Source organism: Thamnophis sirtalis, unplaced genomic scaffold, assembly GCF_051295495.1.
Source record: "Thamnophis sirtalis isolate CommonGarterSnake01/CBP01778 unplaced genomic scaffold, rThaSir2_p1.2 scaffold_4, whole genome shotgun sequence".
NCBI lineage: Eukaryota > Metazoa > Chordata > Lepidosauria > Squamata > Natricidae > Thamnophis > Thamnophis sirtalis.
In genome coordinates this window covers 37,890,610-37,912,002 of record NW_028261384.1, presented here as the reverse complement: position 1 = coordinate 37,912,002, position 21,393 = coordinate 37,890,610, and the positions used below count along the sequence as shown (strand labels likewise).

The 21,393-nt window shown below is 36.1% G+C and overlaps 1 protein-coding gene across 1 annotated transcript in view; it reads right to left on the bottom strand.

Annotated features, from left to right (window-relative positions):
• Positions 1–21,393, bottom strand: part of LOC106557200 (histone deacetylase 9) — a 294,128-nt gene that overhangs the window by 260,439 nt on the left and 12,296 nt on the right. The window contains exons 2-5 of the mRNA XM_014076373.2: positions 16,446–16,535; positions 8,814–8,906; positions 8,219–8,287; positions 5,966–6,069 (exon numbers count right to left, since the gene is read on the bottom strand). The gene's annotated coding sequence lies outside the window, so the exon portion shown is untranslated. The remainder of the gene's footprint in view (positions 1–5,965; positions 6,070–8,218; positions 8,288–8,813; positions 8,907–16,445; positions 16,536–21,393) is intronic.

The following is a 21,393-nucleotide window of genomic DNA, read 5'->3' as shown; positions in this document are numbered from 1 at the left end:
CTGGGAATTTTTTACAGAACTGTATAAAGGGGATAAAATTAATGGTTTAGACATAGACAAATATTTAGGCAAGGAGAAAATACCTTCAGTTAGAGAAGAACACAGGCAAAAATTGAATCAACCAATAACCTCGGGGGAAATCCTGCAGGTAATTAAGCAATTAAAGTCAGGGAAAGCACCAGGTACAGATGGCTTGACAGCGGTTTACTATAAAAACTTACAGTTAGAAATGGTAGAACCTCTTAGAGAATTATTTAATATGATTCAAACGGAAGGTAAAGTCCCTCCATCTTGGAAGACAGCGTTTATATCTTTGATACCCAAAGAAGATCAAGATACTACTCAACCCAAAAATTATAGACCTATTTCATTACTGAATGTAGATTATAAAATTTTTACTAAAATATTAGCAAATAGGTTAATGTTGGTCATTCAACAATTGATACATACGGACCAAACAGGTTTTATACAAGGGAGACAGATGAAAAGTAATGTCAGATTAATTATTAATGCATTAGAATATTTGGGAAAGAACAACCAGATCCCTGCTGCATTTATATTTTTGGATGCTGAGAAGGCCTTTGATCGAGTTAACTGGCAATTTCTGCTGAAGATATTGCAAAAAATGCAGATAGGAGATAATTTTTTACAGTCAATTAAAGCAATATACCAACAGCAAACAGCACAAATCATAGTCAATGGAAGTTTAACAGACTCTTTTCAAATTGGAAAAGGTACAAGACAGGGCTGTCCTTTGTCCCCATTATTGTTTATTATAACTTTGGAAGTATTGTTGAATAAAATACGGGGCTTGGATGGTTTAAAAGGGATCAAGATTAGGCAGCAAGAATATAGAGTCTGCGCTTTTGCGGATGATTTGGTCATAATATTGGAACAACCGCAGAAATCCAGTATGGTTTTAATGAATACGATTAATCAATATGGTCAAGTGTCTGGCTTTAAAATAAACTTAGGAAAAACCAAAATATTAGCTATAAATATGAATATTAAACAAAAGGAAGAATTAGGAGTGATGCTAGGATGTGAGGTAGTTAAAAAAGTTAAATATCTTGGAGTTAACATTTTAACTTCAAATGGGAAATTATATAAGCATAATTATGAACCACTTTGGCATAGCATACAGACAGAGATGAAAAAATGGGAGAAATTGCACTTATCTTTGCTGGGCAGGATAACGGCAGTGAAAATGAACATTTTACCAAAATTTTTATTTCTTTTCCAAATGTTACCTATACTTAAAAAAGATGCGAACCTTTTAGAATGGCAGAAGGGTATCAACAAATTTGTGTGGGCAGGAAAGAAGCCGAGGGTAAAGATGAAAATAATGCAAGATGTACGTGAGAGAGGAGGATTGAAACTACCTAATTTAAAACTATATTATGATGCAGTGGCATTATCTGTAATTAGTGATTGGATTCATTTAACCAATGATAGAATATTGAACATTGAGGGACACGATCTGGTATTTGGTTGGCATGCTTACCTGTTATTCAACAAAAAATTGGATAAGAACTTTAAAAGTCATATTTTAAGAAATGCTTTATTGCGGGTTTGGAAGAAATACCAATATAAATTAAATGACAAGATACCCATGTGGGCAATTCCTAGACATGCAATTGAAAATATGAATACAGCACAAAAACAGGACAGAATTACTTACAGACAGCTTCTTACCTCGGAAAGGGGGGTATTACAATTAAAATCTTTAGAGGTATTAAAAGAGGAGAAGGTAGTTCAAACATGGTTCCAGTATGGGCAATTACAGGCTAGGTGGAAAATAGATCAAAAAATTGGTTTTATTCAAGTTGAGGATAATCTGTTTAAACAAATAAGAGATCAAAGCTTAATGCATATAAAGAGGATATATAATGTATTAATACAGATGGATTCGGAAACAGAATTAGTTAAAGATTGTATGATAAAATGGGCTCAAAATATTGAGGAACCAATAATGTTGGATACATGGGAAAGAATTTGGGTAAGAAATGTGAAATTTACACAAGCTCAAAATCTGAGAGAAAATTTTTACAAGATGTTCTATAGATGGCATTTAGATCCTAAAAAGTTGGCTTCTATGTATCCGAATGTACAGCCTAAATGTTGGAGGTGTGGTTCTCTCGATGCTACATATTATCATATATGGTGGACCTGCCAAAAGGTTAAGGCATTTTGGATAAAAATATGGTGGGTCATGCAAAATGTTTTTAAAAGAAGGATAAAGTTTATTCCTCAGTTATTTTTACTAGGTATATGTACTGACTTTACAGTGGTAGAGACCAATTTGATTCTGCACCTGATAACTGCAGCAAGACTGTTGGTGGCGCAATATTGGAAGAAGGAAGACTTGCCTACAATCCAAGAATGGACATTGAAAGTAACAAACTTAGCTGAAATGGCTAAAATATCGGCATATCTCAAAGATCATTCAAATGAGAGATATAAACGAGACTGGAAAAAATGGATTGACTATATACAAAATAAATACGGGACTAAGAAATTCCAGTTAGCCTATGCTTAAGATCAGAAATGATTTAAACTGTTAAAAGTCAGTTCAGTAAGAAGAAGCTAAGGTCAATCTAGAATGTCATTAATTTCTTTATTTCTTTTTTCTCAATAGATTTTAGACTGTGTTAGTTAAAAATCCATACCGTGTACGGGTTCTGGGAAGTCGGGGGGGGAAGGAGGAGGGGGGGTGGGGGGGTGGAGGGAGGGAGGGGTACACACAACAAAAAAAATTGTACTTCAATGTCTTAATGATTGACAAATGATGACATATTTGTGGTTTTTTTTTTAAAGAAAAATAAAAAAGTTCTCTTAAAAAAAAAAAAGAAGAAGGATGTGTGATCAGATCTTCTTCACAGTGTATTGAAGACTATTTAAAATAATGGATAGAAGACATTTCAAATATAATCTGGACATTTACAAAGAAGTTGTGCAAGTTTATCGATCATACAGTTGGTAACAATACAAATCCTTAAATATAAAAAGGAAGAATATGAAGTCAAACAAAAGATACACAATTTGTTTGTGAACAAATAAATAAAATGAAGACCTACAATTCTAAAAAAAAAAAAAAAAAAAAAATTAATCAAAAACTTGAATTGCCATAATGTTGTCTTTCTAAAGCCCCCTGCTTCCTTCTTTGCTCCGTTTACAATTTTTGTACTAATAAACTTTACGTCTAGTTTTAGAACCAATTCTGAGAAAATAAGCTTGAGAGAGGATCAAAAATCCTTCCACCCACTTGGACCTTTTCCTCATATCAGTACATCGGTGATGGGGTGGGGTAGGAAGGAATCTTAAGTATCTGTATAAAAGTCCCTTTTTACCAGTTCTAGGATAAATAGGATCAATAATAATGTCTGTCCATATATCTCTCCTGCTCAGCTTCTCTTCATTATCTCACTACTCCAGAATATAAATAAAGACAGAAGACAGTTTTATGGTTTAGAGAACTTTGTGGGGTTTTTTTTTAGGATCCTATACTATAAATAAAGAGAATGGAGGACAATTCTTGTGATTGAGAGTTTCAGGTTGTAGATTTTTTTAACAAAATAAACCAGCTACAAATGTATTGGCCACAAATTCATATCTCTAGGGCAATTAGAATGTCTTATCTAATTTAGGAGGAATGTAAGTAATGTGGGAAATTCCAGAATTCTCAGCAATGGCCATTCTAATAGGGAACCTGGAAATTATCCATAAATCTAGAGGCATCTATATTGAGGAAGAGTAGGAAAGAACATTTTCCTAATAATTCTTTTAGAAATTAATTTTGCTTTCCTCAGTAAAATTGAATCACATTATTTTCCTTGCTTCTTTTCATATTTATATTTTCCTATCTAATGAAATGTTTGGAAAAATTATAGAAAGGGCTCAATTCAGACCATCAGCAGGATAATTCTTCAAAACATAATGGAATAAATAGTACCTTCAGAGGTACAAAATTGTTTAAGACAGCTAAAATCCTAATAATTTCTGAAATTGGACACTAGAGGGAGCTAAATACTCCAGGCATAAAAAGAAAAAAAGACGTCCTTGCTTTTTATCTTCAGTCAACATTGCGAAGAAAGTATAGAAAATGATAACATTTGAAATATTCCAAAATATTTGAAAACTAGAGATACAAATGGATCTACAGTGTCATCAATTATGTCTGCTCCTCTGGATATATTATTTCCAAAAGATATTAAAGAACTCTATTATTAATAACTGGATATTAAATAAAATATATTTTTCTCCTGGAGCAGATAAAGAGAGCACTATCTTCTCTATGGCAATCAAAAGAAAAATCTCCCCACTATGTGTCCCAAATAAGTCCCTATCCTTTTAGTGATCTACATATTGGCATTATTCTCAATAGTAAATCTGAAATACATTTTTCTTGTAGTACATAGAACTCACAATCATTAAAGAATTAACATAAAATATTATCCATATATTCCCATACCAGAATTCATATGCAAATTGATCTTTTTTTAGTTCTTCAAACTTAGTGCCCACTATATATGTTTAGTTTATAAAGTTTTACCTGGTAGCAAAGTAAAAATAATAATAATGCTGAGTTGAAAAGGGCAACTAGTAGTTACCTACAACAGAGGTAAGTAATGTGTGGCTCTGTAGATGTCACCAACGGTAACTCTTATTTTTTTCTAGCATTGGCCATGCTGGCTAAGCCTGAAATAAGTTCTGCAGAGCCACACTTTGTCCATTCTTCTTCCATAGGTTCTGAAATTTAGCTTAGATAACTAGAAAATATAGTAAGAGTCATGAATATTGTTTCCTAAAAGTACAATATGATTTATTTTATCCAAACTATATATAGGATAAAGACATAACTTTTTCCTTGGGTTACCATATTATTATTCATAGTTTGGTGTGTATGTCGTTTTAAACAAAACCTTATTAAAAACTTCATGCTAATATTGTGCTTTCATTTTAGAAAAATGATGGAATAAACTGCCATCTACAGTTGAGAATTAGATTGATATTGAAACTGTATTTTATAAATTTCTTTAATTTTGATTACTAGGCTGCATGGTTCATTGGATACTTAAACTATTGCACAAAAAAGATAGAAGGCATACTGTCCTGATACACTGTCCTAAAATATGTGTTTATTTATAAAATTTGTATAATGTTTATTAGACAATATTTAATAAAACCACATTACAGTCAATGGATCTGCAGAACAAAACATATTTATCTGCTCATAAGAATTACACACATAATATGTGGGATCATCTGAAGGTATGGATAACCATTTGTTCAGTTAATAATCAAACACAGCTAGCATGTAAAAGGATTATATTTGCCTTTTGTCTGAAACATTTCTTTTCCATATGTAGCTACATACCTGTCTCTGCCAAATGGACTGTTAAATGTATGCAAATTACATTCACCTTAAAATGGCAATCAATCAATCAATCAATCAATCAATGAGGGAAGGTGGAAGGAGGGAGGGAGGGAGGAAGGGAGGAAGGGAAGGAAGGAAGGAAAAAAGACATTTGATTGTGATTAAAGTACCATTTTTATTTTATTTACTATATCACTTTATTATTTTATAAATAACTCAAGGCAGAGAACATGCCTAATACTCCTTTCTCCTATCTTCTCTATAACCATAACCAGACCAAACTAGCTGTCTTTCCTTCATTTCTTTCTTTGTTGTATTAGTGATTTCTAGGATAATGAATTTAGCCTTTAAGAAAATGAACTAAATCCAAGCTAAATTACGTCATTGTAATAAATCTTACTATTTCACTCTCTTCAAGAGGACATCTAGGCAGCCATGTTTCCATCTACATTCCTAGAAGCTAAGGAAAAGGGGCAATAGAAGCACCTGAAATGCATACATTTCAGATGCATACAGGATGGAATCTTGAAGGCAAAGAGGAAGAAATGATACTAATATTGTGGTAATAGGTAAAGATAATAATTTTACCTTTTCTTTTGTGCTTTAAAGAATCCTTTGAAGAACTCAGTAAAAGAGCAAGCAGACTTTACAGATCCTTCTGTACTTTCAGCACAGACACAAGGAAGCAAGTACTATGGGAGGAAAAATGGGATAAGTGATTAAGACAAAGCAGTGAGACAAGACCGAAGATTAATGGGGGAAAAGGAACTCAGAGGAACCCAAAAATGCTATTTTTTCAGCAAGGCTCATCTTGAATATGAAGATATTTTATGCTCTTTGCATCTAAGGGATCCAGTAGGAAGACTGAAATTAACTGAAATTAACTCAGTATTAATGATATACTCTAGAGATGTTACATTATTCTCCTGCTATTCCTTACTAGCACTGATACTCAGAAATATATTGCTATGTTGTTTGGAATTTTTATTTATCTCCGAAATCCCAATGGAAAAGAGCCTGACAAATCCTAGGCAAGAAAAGTCTTGAAGATCTGGCCCTAGAATCAGACTGCAGTTAGTGCAAAATTTCTTATCATAGTTTGAGTCTTTAGCTGATTTTTGAGGAGACAGAATGTACAAGCAGATGGATCTGTTTTTCTCCCTCTTCAAGAAAAACATCTTTTAGATCAACAGACAAATAGTCCTATAAGTAATGTTATGTCTAATTCCCTGGCCACAGACTCTTTCTAGGTTGGTGGAATACCTCCTTACATAGACAAAACAAAATGGAGATTGCATTTATTCCTCTCATTGGATTTTGGATGTGACTGGGTCAAACCCTCTCTTTCCCTAATCTTATCAGACCCAAACTAATCTTTCTTGCCCCAGCAGAGCAACACTTTCATATAAATCATAGAATAAAAGCTTCCTCCCCATTTCATAATACAAGCCAAGGATAACCTTACAAGGAAATTGCAACCTAGAAAAACCCAACACCATTCTCCAATGGTTAAAGGACCTCAACATTCTAGGTATTTAACTGTGAACTTCCTTTGTTTTGGTGCCCTCCTGAAAAGCCCATTTTACCTAACAAAAGACTTCACCCCAAGGGTCTGGGTGGTTTCATCTTTCAACTTGTGTTAAACACACGGGGAAATCCAGTTTATTATTTGTCATTGGTATTTATATTCAAGCATAACAGAGAAACAACATTGAGGATTCAGTCTCAAGAAGGAACACAATACTGAGGAGAAAAACATGGCTCTTCTCCTAGTATTGTGCTCCTTTATGAGACTAAATCCACAATGCTGTTTCCCTGTTATGCTTGAATATAAATAGCAAAGACAAATAATAAACTAGATATCCCTGTTTGTTTGCCAGAAGGTGGAAGTTGGAAGAACCAAAACCATTCTTACAAGATGAACTTTTCAGTATCATTCTATACCTTGAAACCATCCCAAATTATGCTTGTAATTTAAAACAATACTGCAAATATTCATAAAATAGACACTTAAAAAGAGTAATCATGTCTTTGACTTGGTTGCAACATTGCTCAAGCTAAATTAATATCTGTAGATTGGTTACTAAGCGCCAGGGATGTGGACAGAATACTACTTATCTTGAACAAATCCATACCAGAGGTGGGTTCTGCCAGTTCGGCTGAACCGGTAGCAGAATTCAGGCCAGGGTCGCAGAACCAGCAGTGACCCAGGCCTGCCACGCCCCCAAAGCTCTTTCCTCGCTGCCCCTTGGCCGCTGCCATTTTGGATTTTAGTGACTGTGCATGTGCAATTCACTGAAAATTTTTTCTGCACACATGCAGGTTGAGAACATTGAACAGTGCACACACATGCAGGTTGAGAACCAGCAGTAATGCCGGCAACAACCCACCCCTGGTTCTGACCAGTTCTGGAGAACCGGTAGCAGACATTTTGAGTAGTTTGGAGAACCGGTAAATGTCACCTCTGACGGGCCCTGCCCCCATCTATTATCTTTTTAGAGTATCCTTCCGCTGGAATGGGGTGGGAGTAGAGATTTTACAATATCCTTCCCCTGCCCTGCCCACCCAGCTACTCCCACCAAGCCATGCCACACCCACCAAGCCATGTCCACAGAACAAGTAGTAACATTTGAATCCACCTCTGATTCATAATATTGTCTATGCTAATAAAAACGGAAAATTATTTGGCTTCTTTGCAAATTTCTCACTCGGGTTTTCAAAATTTTAACAATCAACCCCCTGCTGACCCCCCATTCCATCCTCCTCAGATTCTGGACTTACTACTAAGAGTAGTACTAAATTTACAGAAATACACAGATAAGAACTAACCAGCATACTTACTGAGAACTTTGAGAAGACCGAAATAGAATTTATGTTCAGATAAATGATCTCCTTCTTGCTTTCCTGTGCCTATAAAGAATATATAAGTTAGAAATTATTTTGCCTGACTTCCCAGAAGTAGACAAAGTTCTACTTTGTGTAGACTAGCAAAATCAAAACAAATCAGAATTTTACTAATTTGCTCTTTAATAATAGTACACCTTCCATATCAGCACTCTTTATTCTACACCCCACCCCAAAAGCATGAAGAAAGCCCTAGCTCTTATAGCAATGCTGAGACCAACATAGTTGCCCTCTCTTGTCCCCTTCTGAATATATTCTAGTTATCCCCAAGCAACACATACTCTATTTTTTCTCTAAGAAAAGATTCTTGCAGAGCCTCCTTTTCTGATCAACTACAATTAAAACCTTCAAATTACAAAGTAATACCCCAATTTAAACAACCTTCTTCCTATTACTAAAATAATTACCCAAAATAGAAACTAGTGCCAAGTCAATGAATAGCTTTTATATTAAAATATTTCCTTGTCCCCTTCCTTCCCTCATACACAGGTTTCATCAGATTCTTTGAATTTCACACTGCAAACCTTATCACCTCTATCAGATCTGCTGCTTCTGTTCTTTTTCTGAACGATTCCCAATTTTCCCCCTAAGGGGAAAGGTTCTGGAATACTGCAAGACGGAAGCACTGCAAGATGGGAAACAAACAATCCAATTCAGAATTTACAGTCTATGTACAGCCAAATGAAATTTTACTGCTACAAGAGACCTGGTATATAAAGCTCATATATTTTAATAGTTTCTCATATCACTCCCAGGCCCAAACAGAAAGAGAGGTGCTTGGGTGAATGTGTACCTTGGTTTCTACTATACTATATTCAGAACATGTACTTTAATTGTCTTGTGTTTGTTTAATTATAACTAACTAGATATTGCCTCTAAAAATGGGCCAATCTCTTTCTTATATACGTAGTCGTTGAAGTGCAACAGGCCATTAACAAATGTTCAGTGAAAAGAGACGACCCCCCCCCAAAAAAAGCTATATACAATCCCATTTCTAAGTTATAATGGCTGTAGCAGTCCTGTTGTCATTTGTTCTAATGACCCACCACAGGGTCACCTTCTGCCTCTCCTCCCACCCCACCCAGCCAGAACCCTGCAGCACTTGGGTCTATTACCTATATGCTCATCATGCAGCACACTACCACATTTATCTTTTGCAGATCTTACGTTCTGGAAGAAGGACAGGTATGTGTCCCCAGGCCATGTGGCAGTGATCCAGAAGCAGTTGCCATTTGTGCTGCCCCCTTATGGGCAGCAACAAAATGGCAATTGCCAGACAAACTGCTTTGTTTTCCTGCCTTAGTGAAGTTTGCACAGTGCTGCAGAAGTTTCTGAACACTTTAGAAAGCTTCTGAAGCATTGTGCAGACTTGTTAAGGCAGCAAAATGAAGCAGTTTGTTTCTGGGCTGTTTGGTGGTGACCTCAATGCGGCCATCATTTTGTTCCTCCTGTTTCTGGGCAGGGACAAAATGCTGGCAACTATGCAAACTGCTTCATTTTGCAGCCTTATATAAATACTAATAATACTGTAGAACCTTCTGAATGCTGCAGAAAGCTTTTACAGCACTGTGCAGACCTGGTTAAAAAAGGAAAATAAAACAGTTTGTTTCTAGGCCGCGTGGAACAACCTGAATGTGGCCACAATTTTGTCCCACCTTTTTATGGAGGAGACAAAGTGGTGGCTGCCAGGCAAACCATTTCATTTTGCTACCTTGTAGAGGTATGCATAGCACTGTAGAAACTTCTGAACATTGCAGTAAGTTCCCACAGCATTGTGGTATATTATTTCCTTTTGTAGATGTTGAACTTATTCCATTTTCTTTAAAGTGCTACACATATCATAATATATTTTGCCAGCAAATATAATAATTGAAACTTATGGGCATTATGAAAAGGTCCATTCTTTTCACTTCCTAAAATCTGAACATTATACTACGTTCAAAAAAGTACAATAAACCAACCAGCAGGGGGCTTACAGGTTCTTACAATAGCAGTTGAAAACTTCAAATGTCCAAATGTGTCAAGTCTTCCCAAGTCTATTGCCCAAAAGAAGTGGAGTGCAAGATCCATTAAATGTTAAGAACTGCAGAATTATGTTATCTGTGATTAAGATGAATATTTTGCCTAGAATGTTATTTTTATTTCAGATAATACTAGTTTTGACATCTAATATAAAAGTTAAACAATGCAGAAAGACATATCTAAATGTGTATGGCAAGGGACAAAACATGAGTTAAATTTAAGGTATTATAAAATGCAAAATAAAGAAAAGGATTGGGCTTATTTGAATTGAAATTATATTTTGCAGTCTAGTCTGGATGAAAGAATGGATACTGTTAAGAAATGGAAGGATTTGGGAATTAGAGGGGCAAGATTTAAATTTCGGGCGGAAGGAGGGAAGAAGTGTGTCTGGTCTTGGTGAATGGAGTTGAATCCATGCATGCAGGAAAGGGCTAAAAAGTATAACCATAGTTACATTGCCTGTATTTAAATATGTATTAGCCCTAAGGTGTAGTTCAGACAAGAAGCACAGCCAGGACTACTTCTATCTTTATTAAGTTACATTAACAGAATCTTACAAGTTTGAAAGTATTTCTCTTCCCCTTTTCTTTTTCTCTCTGGAAAACTAGGAGGGGGTCTATTCTAAAACATTTGGTGTGCCATTCCCTAACCTAACTCTAACCCTAATGGATATACCTGGAAGATTCCAGAAAGTGGCTATCCTAAATCTCTTCCTATAGCTACAATCCATCTCCTGGCTATGTTGTCTTTTGTCTCATTTCCCTCCTTTCAGAGAAATTTCTGCTTCAATGCAGTCTGTTACATCAGGACCTGTAGTCCTTCCCTAACTAAAAAGGTTCAAGTCGCAAAAGTCTGATGCATATTGAAAATGGGAACTTCAAATTGTAAAGAAAGGCTCACAACTATTCAAAGAACCATGCTAGAATTTTTTATATAATATGAATCTTTTCAGATTTAGCCTAGTGCCCTTTAATCATTACATCACAAAAATTGACTCTTAGTACACTGATTTAATTGAGCCATTTGATTTGGCAATTAAAAATTCTCCCCTTAGCTTGCATGATTTCTATCAAAGGGTCACTTTTTATTTTTTAATACTAGTATTATCATGACTAGTAACATGAGGGTAATCCATTTATGAAGAGTTTTAGGGAGCAGGCAAGCAGTTACCAGTGTCAAAAGGCAAACGCTGGATATACCAAAAGAGGAATTAATTTATTCACACTCATTAAGCTCTTTTAGAAAAATAAAAGTATTAAATAAACTTACAATATCCAACAAGAGGTAAGTCACGTTGATATGTTATTTTGCTCCTTCCAGGAATGATAGCCTCAGCAGAAGATGGGTAGGCACTCCTTTCTCCTTGTGGCAGCCACCTACTCTCCCAGTTGGCAAGAGATGGAATGGCTAAATTCCCCTCCCACTTCAGACTGAAAGGGAGTTGCTTCAAGGCCAGCCTCACTGAAGCACTGGGAGGGCTTTACAAACCTGAACACAGACGCCCATTGGCACTTTTGTTTTACATTCTTCAGTGAAGTGAGGTGAAGTATGTGTTTTGCTTGCTTTTCTCCCTCCGTCAATCCCAAAGCCTTGCCTGATAGCCTTTAAACTTATGATACATTGAGTCCACATATGATTACTCTCAAGGAGGCTGTTTTTCCCTTTATTACACACAATGCCTATTCTGCAAAATACGTTGAGCACATTAACTCAGCATACCAAAGACAGTATCACTACAAATGCTGTGGTAAACCATGGACACCAGTCTGCCCTCTTGCTTTGCAGGGTTTAATGAAGTGGCACTTCTGGTTAACTGTAATCACTTCTGAACTTTTGTAGGGAAATGTTGCTGGGCTTCTTGGGTGATGGCTTGAAATAGGGAAAAACTCTCTAAATACATGGCTATATATTCTGCTCAATTACAGGTAGTACACCAGTTTGTTTAGTGACTGTTCTAAGTTACAACGGTATGGGAAAAAAGTGACTTATGACCATTGCAGCATCTGCATGGTCACATGATCAAAATTTAGATTCTTGGCAACTGACTCATGAGAATTGCAGTGTCCTGAGAATATGTTATCCTCTTTTGCAACCTTATGACAAGCAAAGTCAATGGAAACATCAGATTCACTTAACAACCATGATACTAATTTAACAACTGTAGTGATTCACTTAATAATTGTGGCAAGAATGGTTAAAAATTCATTTAACAAGTGTTTTGTTTAGCAACAGACATTTTGGGCTGAGGTTATAAGGACTACCTATATATCAGCTACTTAATTGCATAGAAATTTATAGGTTAGAAAGTAAATCCTTTGATTTTGGGTTTTACTGATTAGATTAATTTGTTGCTATAGAAGTTAGTTTATACTATTATGGAAAAGTAAAAAGTTGAGATTCAATGTTAATGCTTTGTTCTACTGCCAACAGAAGGAGTCAAAAGTCAACACCTTTTTTTTTCTTTTCCTCCTCTCCTCCTCACTTTTCTTTCTCTCTCCCCTCCTCACTGTGTCCTAACATTTCCATTTGTATTTGTGTATTTTATTCTATAATCTAATAAAATGATATATAATTTATAAAAAGAAAAGAAGCTCCTTAAGAGTTTGGATGGTCTAGTCAGTGACAAGTTGTCAATTGTTATTATGTAGCCAATATTCATCATTTGTGTGTATTTCTTTGTTTAGGTTTCCTATTGTTCCTATCAATTCCCAAACAACCAGTTCCTATTGTTTTGTCCATTGTATCTAGCCATTTTGACTTTGAAAAAAAATATTTATTAACATATGTCATACATGGGCTAGCAATATATATTAACATTTCATTTAGATTAGTAGCACAATAAAATACAAATGTTAAAAATATCTATGTTCTAATACCAATGTCTTTATATGCCACCTATCCATTGCAAGAAAGAATGCACTATGTAGAGTTGCAAAGCTGCTTTTTTCCAAAAGGCAACTGGACTTTTCTGTTTTTTTTCCTTCAAAAATATTTCACTTCTCATTCAAGAAGCTTTTTTTAGTTCTAATTGATTGGTGGGAATGGAAGAATGTATATTTTTTGCAGTCATCTGGTTGTTAGCACTCTAAGGCAGTGATGGCAAATCTTTTCAGCACCGAGTTCTAAACAGGGAGTGTGTGCACGTGGCACTAAAAGTCAAAAAGGGAGCTTGTTTGGGACACAACTATGAAGAGGAGCTGCCCAGGAGGCATTGCAGCGTGGAAAATGAACTTCTGGTTTGCAGTGCATGCATGCATGCCAGTTACCACTGCACACTCCGATCAGCAGGCCAGTGTTCCTGCTCACGCTGAAAAACGGAAGACCAGTTTCCGGTTTCCGGCACGGCCTCATGCATAAAGGCCAGTTGATCGTCACACGTGCATGCACGCCAGAAACCAGAAGAGGAACAGGCAACAATGTGCATGCCAGGTGACATGACTCCATGTACCACTTCGGGCATGCGTGCCATAGGTTCATCATCACGGCTCTAAGGGTTGGTTGTTACTTCTCTGAGAGTCATTGAGGCTACTAAGGGGTTTATCTGTATCTCAGAGTCAACTGAATCAGAGTGTAAACAGGTGTGGCACTTTCTTGGGATTGTTGAAAGGACTGCATTATAAACAGGAGATATGTGGTGTTCTAACCTTTCTCCTCTGCTGAGGGAGAAATGTTCAATTTTAACATAGATGTCATCTTTAAAATTAGTGATCTTCTCTGTCCAGAATGTGAACTTTGCTGTCCTTGTCTTTCAGATGAAGATGGATTACTGAATCTTGTCCTGATGATGCGTTTGTTCTCCTATGTTATGCCATGTATTTGTGAAGTGATTGTTTTGATTCCCCAAGTTACACATCTACACATATTTCACTGCATTATACTGTACATACTCTGTTTGTATTTGGGTGTTTTGTTCTTGGGGTGGACAAAATTCTGTCTCAATATATTCCTATATGAAATGGTTGTGTTGGATGAAAATCTTCCTGAACTTTTAAAATATTCCTGCAACATATAGAATGACAATGTTGCTCCATTTGTTGTTCTCTTCATTGTCTGTTATGAAGAAGCTCCTTCCTGATCTTTTTGTGGATTTGATGAAGGCCCAGTTAGGATTGCTACAAATTCTGAGGGCTTCTTTGATGTGTTTTTGTTCATTTTCTCTTCCCTCCTTTTTTGTAGGCAAACATACAGCACAGCAATAATTACTCCGAGTTTGTGCTTCAGTGAGTGGTGAGAATTAAAATGTAAATACTGATCTGTGTGAGAAAGCAAATTGTTTTCAAAGGAAAAAAATCAAGAAAGTTCATTCACCTTTTGGGAAAAGCATCTTAGTCCAAATATCTTCTCAACAGTGCTGCGACCCTCAAGCTTGGCCTTTAAGGATTGGAAAAACGATACCGGTTTGTCAGCTTTATCTGAATGAATTCTTACCAAATGGTATTTCAGTTGGGAAGGCTTCATCGCTTCATTTGAAAAAATTTTCTCACAAAGAAGATGAACAGAAGCTGTATGTTGGAAGGAGATGGAATGAATCCCAATTCAAGGTATTCCGTCGAATATTGGCGACACTTCCTCTTCTCGGCTATGTTGAGAGGTCTTCAAAATGAAATGCACTAACTGCAAATTAAATTTTCGATTGGACTGGAACACTATAAAACACACATGGACGTCGATAAACCTAGTGTCAACAGTTATGATGACATTACAGCTGACATCACAGGGGACAGCCACTCAGCATGTGATGTTTCGAAAGAAGCGCTCACCCCTCCATCACTGCCCATTCTGGCCAATGGCGCGCCACTGTATGGGTAGAGTGATAGAGGCTGCTGCACAACGTACATGAAGATGAGCGATGTGTATTCACATATGTACCGGATTCTGTACTGAAGCTAGCTGGAGGAGCATTTTAAAACACAGTTCAATCCACTAATAGCGAGCGATCTGATGTTTTTGTATGACAGATATACAGCGGTTCACTGTATGAAAAAAGTCTCAAAAGTGTCACCAAAACTTCTCATTCCATCGCCCCCATATTGCCCCCCTTCCGTTTCTTCGCCCCCAGTTCACCCCTTTCCATTCCATTCCCCTCCCCTGAAAAACAAAATCGCCCCCTGGGTGATATCGCCCAGGTTAAGAGTCACTGTTCTAGACAACAGTACGTGCAAAAAAAAAAATCTATCTTAGAGATTTCTGAATAAACATGACTCAAAGGCTGTTCCAAAAATAAAAGAAAATGAAATCCTAGATTTTTTATTAATAGCAGTATAAGCCAGGTTCAATAGAAAAATCAGCATTTATAATTGTAATATTTTAAAGTGAAAACAAATATAACAATAAAAATAAGGCATACTTTTAATAAGTAAAAGACAAACAAAGAATTAAAAACTATGTAGTTTTCTAATACTGTTTTTATTTATTTTACACAATTTCAAGTAGTTTTTAAGTTCCAAAGTAGAGGATGCTACAATAGTCTAGCTAGATGAAGATAAAGACATCAGTTATTGTAGCTGTCTAGGGTGATTAACTTTTTGAAGGAAAAGTGCATGTTTGAGAAGATGCTTGTTTTTCTATTTTCATATACAGGTAATCCCTGAATTACAACAGTTCACTTAGCGACCTTGCAGACTATGTTATGCTTGGGTAGAGTGCATGGCAGTGGTGAAATTCAAAGTTTTTTACTGTTGGTTCTGTGGGCATGGCTTGTTGGGCATCACAGGGGAAGGATACTGCAAAATCCCAATTCCCTCCCCACTCCTTGTGGAAGTATATTGCAAATCTCCCTTCCCACCCCTGCCACTCTGGAACCAGTCAGAGGAGATATTTGCCAGTTCTCCAAACTATCAAAATTTCCGCTACCGGTTCTACAGAACCTGTCAGAACCTGCTGAATTTCACCCCTGGTGTATGGCCAGATCTGATGTCAAAGTAGATAGTATTGTGGCCAGAAGACTATTCTAAAGTAAAGCTCAAAGATGGGGAAAAATAATTCCATTAATCTGACTATGAATCTCTGACAATTCAGATAGTATTTAATAATAACAATTCAGATAGTATTTAATAATATTTTCAACAAATAAGGAAGTAATTGTTAAGGTTAATCACTTGCTATCATACTTAATGCTCTTATTTTAAAAAAACTCACTCACCTTTGTTGTCCTAATGTGAAACACCTAGAGAGAGAAAACTTCACTGCAAATCACACTGTTCCTTCATCATTCTTACTATTCTTTGCTCCTCTGTGAAATACAAACAACACAATTCAGAATGAAAGATAGACTTATGAACAATAAGAGAACACATAGTTTATATATACAGTGTCACAAGAAACTGCCATTCATCATCACATGAAGCCATGGTTTCATTAATCAAGGTTTATGAAATGCACCATAATTTGCTAACATTAAACCAAAACTAGTGAAAGTTACTATCACTTGATGTAAGTCAATTAAGCTAGTGACTGGCAGCCATATTTAAGGCAGCAATTTTTCCTGCTATCTTTGGAGATGCTAGAGGTGTTTGTCATAGCAAACATCTGTTTTACCAGTGAACTATTAAATATTTGGGAATTTAAAATAGCTATGCTAATCCTAGTTAGGATATCAACTTCAGTATTTCAGTTGCATGTCTGATTTCTGAATTTTAATTATACTTGTTATCAGTGAGTGACAGAATGCCAGTATTTATTATTTCTTCTTCTTTTTCCTCTTTATTTTAGTTCCTTTTGAGGTCTTTTCCACTAGCCTCTCTGCCGTCCATTTCTGTTCACCACTGCTATGATTTTGAAACTCAAGATTCATGTCTTATTATACTGTTTTAGTATCACTTAGAGGTATATGTAAAGCTCCCCCATCATTGTAACTTTTTATCTCATTTAAAGGTCTGCAGTTGCCTCTTGAAAAAACACCTTTGGGACAATGTATTTTATTATTTTTAGTTCAAACACTAATTGATTAGAAGAATACAGCATAAATGATTAGCACAAAATCATAGTAATTCTGAAGTTTCAAGATGTGCAGATAAGGAAGAATTTATCTGAGACTATATAGAGACAATGTATATTTCTAATACGCACTTTCAAAACTAGAAAGAAATAAAAGAAGGAAAGGAAAACGATTTACTAAGATATGTGGATTATGTAAATGCTGATTCCTCAGAAACAGCAGATGCTATTTCAGTTAACAAAGACAACGCTATTTATCTACCAAGACATTTTGCTAACCCTCATAATTTTATACGAACATAGATGGCCCATCTGGTGCCTCAACTAAATAGATGGAATATGAGCAGTAAAGTCATCTAAGCACTTGAAACCACATTGAAAACAAGAACCTAAATGACTCCTACTAAATATTGTGTTTTTATTCAGAAACTTTTTTTGGCTAAAAAACATGGGTCGTTTAAGTTAATCAGTCTGCTGTGATTAAATTGTTGTTTTTTGTAAATGCTGTAACCTTTTAAAAAACAAGATACTACAGTAAACCATGAGATAGGTTTTGAATAAGTATGTAGTTCTTATTTATGCACTAGTTCTGCCTCCTCCCTCACATTGATAAAGGAAACAGAAAAACACGGGTTTTTAGTGCCTTTGCCATAAGTATTCTGATAACAGAATGAAAAACATTCATAATCAGGAGACAGTTCTAGCTAAACCAGATTTTTTTCATGTCCTATTTTCAACAGCATAAGAAAAATGAAAAGAGGACTATGGAATCTATTAAAAATGAACATTATGGTATATGTTTCTACAATTTTGATGTACAGATAGTTATAATGACAGTTGCAATCAGAATTCGTATCACTAAATGATATTGTAACATATTATATCACATAACTACATTGATGACAATCCCTGCAATACCTGTTGCCATCATTAAGTAAGAATGTGGGTTGATAAGCAAGAATCTGCTTGCAACTTCCTGCTGGCTCCCAAAAACCAAAATCTATGGGAAAGCAAGCAGGAAGTTGCCAATCCCAGATAGTTCATATAGGATTAAGGCAACTGCTTCCACGTGGAAGAAAGTAACCAATAGTCTGCGGAGCTGAGGTGTGAATGCAGCAAGGCTCAAGGAGGGTTGTGAAAGTGCTTACATGGTGAGGGATGCACAATGTGAGGGTAAGGAACTTGAGGTTATTTCTGCCAGGCAAGAGATGATGCCAAGGTTCATGTGACAAGAAAAGATATGGCACAAGTGCAATGAGGTTTGGGTAAGATGCATGGATGATGAGAGGCAAAGTGTGGGTGCAGCAAAGCTTAGCAAGAGTGTTCAGGTGGGCTTTGAAACACAGTGAGAGTAGAATGGCTAGGGAAAGGTGTACCAAAGGGAAAGTCTTATCTGAACAGCAAATTGCAATCTTCTCTGTAATTGTGATTATATGATCCCGCTAAGTGCGAACTAGTTGCCAGGCACCCAAATTGAGGGCAGGGGTACTGTGACAGTCCTAAACATCATTCAGTGCTATTGTAACTTCAAAGGATTGCTGAATGAGTAGCCATTAATAATAGAATAGAATAACAGACTTGGAAAAAACCTGAGGTCTTCTAGTCCAATCATCTGCTCAAGCAGGAGACTCTGTACCATTCCAGAAAAATGGCTGTCCAATCACCTCTTAAAAACTCATAACTTCTGAATGCAAGTCATTCTACTGATTAATTGTTCTCACTGAAAAGAAATTTTTCCTTAGTTCTAGTGTTCTAGTGAATCTCTCTTTGATAAGTTTCCATCATTTGTTGTTCTGCCTTTAGATGCTTTAGAAAATAGTGTGACTTTCTTTTCTTTGCAACAGCCCTTTAGATACTGGAAAATTGCTATCACATCTTGTCCTTATCTTCATTAGACTAGACATCCCCAGTTCACAAAACTTTATTCATATGTTTTAGACTCCAGTCTCCTAGATATCTTTGTTGCTTTTCTTTGCACTTTCTCTAGGATCTCAACATCTTCTTTTGTATTATGATGACCAGAAATGGATGCAGTATTCTAAGTCAGTGTTTTTCAACCACTGTGCCGCGGCACACTAGTGTGCCGTGACATAGTGTAAGGTGTGCCGTGGAAAAATTACTTTATATATAGTCAATATAAGCACAGTTAAATTTTTTTAACATTTTCTAATGGTGGTGTGCCTCGTGATTTTTTTCATGAAAAAAGTGTGCCTTTGCACAAAAAAGGTTGAAAAACACTGTTCTAAGTGTGGTCTCACCGGTGCAGTATAAAGCAGCAATTTTATCTTGTGTGATCTTGATACTATCCCTCTGTTGATATGGTCCAGGACTGCATTGGCTCGTTTGGTAGCTGCATCAACTAAGGACTACCTGTATGAACAGATATATTTTTATGTATTATTATTTTTTTGCTACCTATTTCCCCTACAAGGGGACTCTGGGCTTGTATGCCAGCAAACAACGTTACAGAATATGTTGAACACTCAGCAAAGCTTTGATATTTTGATACATGCTTAGCAGCTATGAACAACAGCAGAACCACTGCTGACACACTATATTGCAAGGTAGAGAAAGGCAGACACAACAAAGAAAAAGGAGACACAGTGGAAACTACAGCTTGACATTGGAATATTTTAGATAAACCCATTCATGTGACCTATTTATTATTTATACCTTTCTACTGGGTCAGTTGCTAGCCATACCATCTTTCAGATATGGTCAACAATTTGGTTTACCACACCACAAGTTCCTAACTAACTCTTATTTTTGTCTCCACTCATAATCTCTTCAGCTTGCTGTGAATATTTTTTTTCCTTTTTTTACAAAGGTACTTTAAGGACTTTATATGTATGGGGAGAGGAATTTCATAGAGTTAACATGTGTATGGCTGTGAGAGTGCAATAGATAACCTACAAATCAATGAATATAAGTATCTATGGTAAAGCATATTCTATGTCTATAGTTATTTTTGAATATGGTTCTGATCCATCATTTCATGCAGAACACAACTCCATGCTCTTGGAACACTTTACCATGTTCACAATTGAAATTGTCGAGAACATTGCTGATCTTTCTTCTGAAAGCGAAAAAGGTTTTGTAAGGTGCTGCTGTACAGCAACAGTTCTCAAACATCTTGGTATAAGGAACTCTTTATCTTAATAGAATAACAGAATAATAGAGTTGGATAGGATCTTGGGCATCTTCTAGTCCAGCCCCAAGCTTAAACTCAGACCTTATACCATTTCAGACAAATGGTTATCCAATCTCTTCCTCTTGTCCTCCTGTGTCTTATATGAAGACAAGTGAACTTCTGGAAGCACTGTTTTAATTGTTCTTCTTAGTTTTAGGCTGGTTCTCTCCTTGATTAGCTTTCATGTATTACTTCTTGCTCTGTGCTCAGGTACTTTAGAGAATAAGTTGAACTCTCTCTTATTTATAGCAGCCCCTTAAATATTAGAACATTCCATCACCAGAACTAGATGGATTATACCCCAAGGTTCTGAAGGAACTGACAGACAAGATGTCAGAACCACTGAACTATATCTTTCAAAGATCCTTGAGCACCAGGGAACTGCCAGAGAACTGGAAAGAGCTGATGTAGTTCCCATTTTCAAAAAAAAAAAAAAAAAGGGGGGGGGGTCAAACCAGAAAACTACAGAGCTATTAGTTTGACCTCAATAGTAGGGAAGATTCTGTAAAAAATAATCAAGCAAAGAATCAGCGAAACCTAGAAGCAAACAAAATAATAACCAAAAGCCAACATTGGTTTGTCAAAAACAGATCATGCCAGACTAATCTTATTGCATTATTTGACAAATTGACAAAATTGGTGGACCAAAGGGATATTGTTGATATAATTTACTTGGACTTCAGAAAGGCATTTGATAAAGTAGAGCATAACCTACAACGATAAAATAGAAAAATGTGGGTTAGACAGCATCACTGTCAGGTAGATTCGTAACTGGCTGACCAACTGCACTCAAAGTGTAGTCCTCAATGGAACTTCATGTACATGGAGGGAAGTATGGAGTGGGGTACCCAAAAGCTCTGTTTTAGGTCAGTCATCTTCATCAATGATTTGGATGAGGGGATAGATGGAGAATTAATCAAATTTGCAGATGACACCAAGGTAGTAGGAACAGCTAACACTCCAA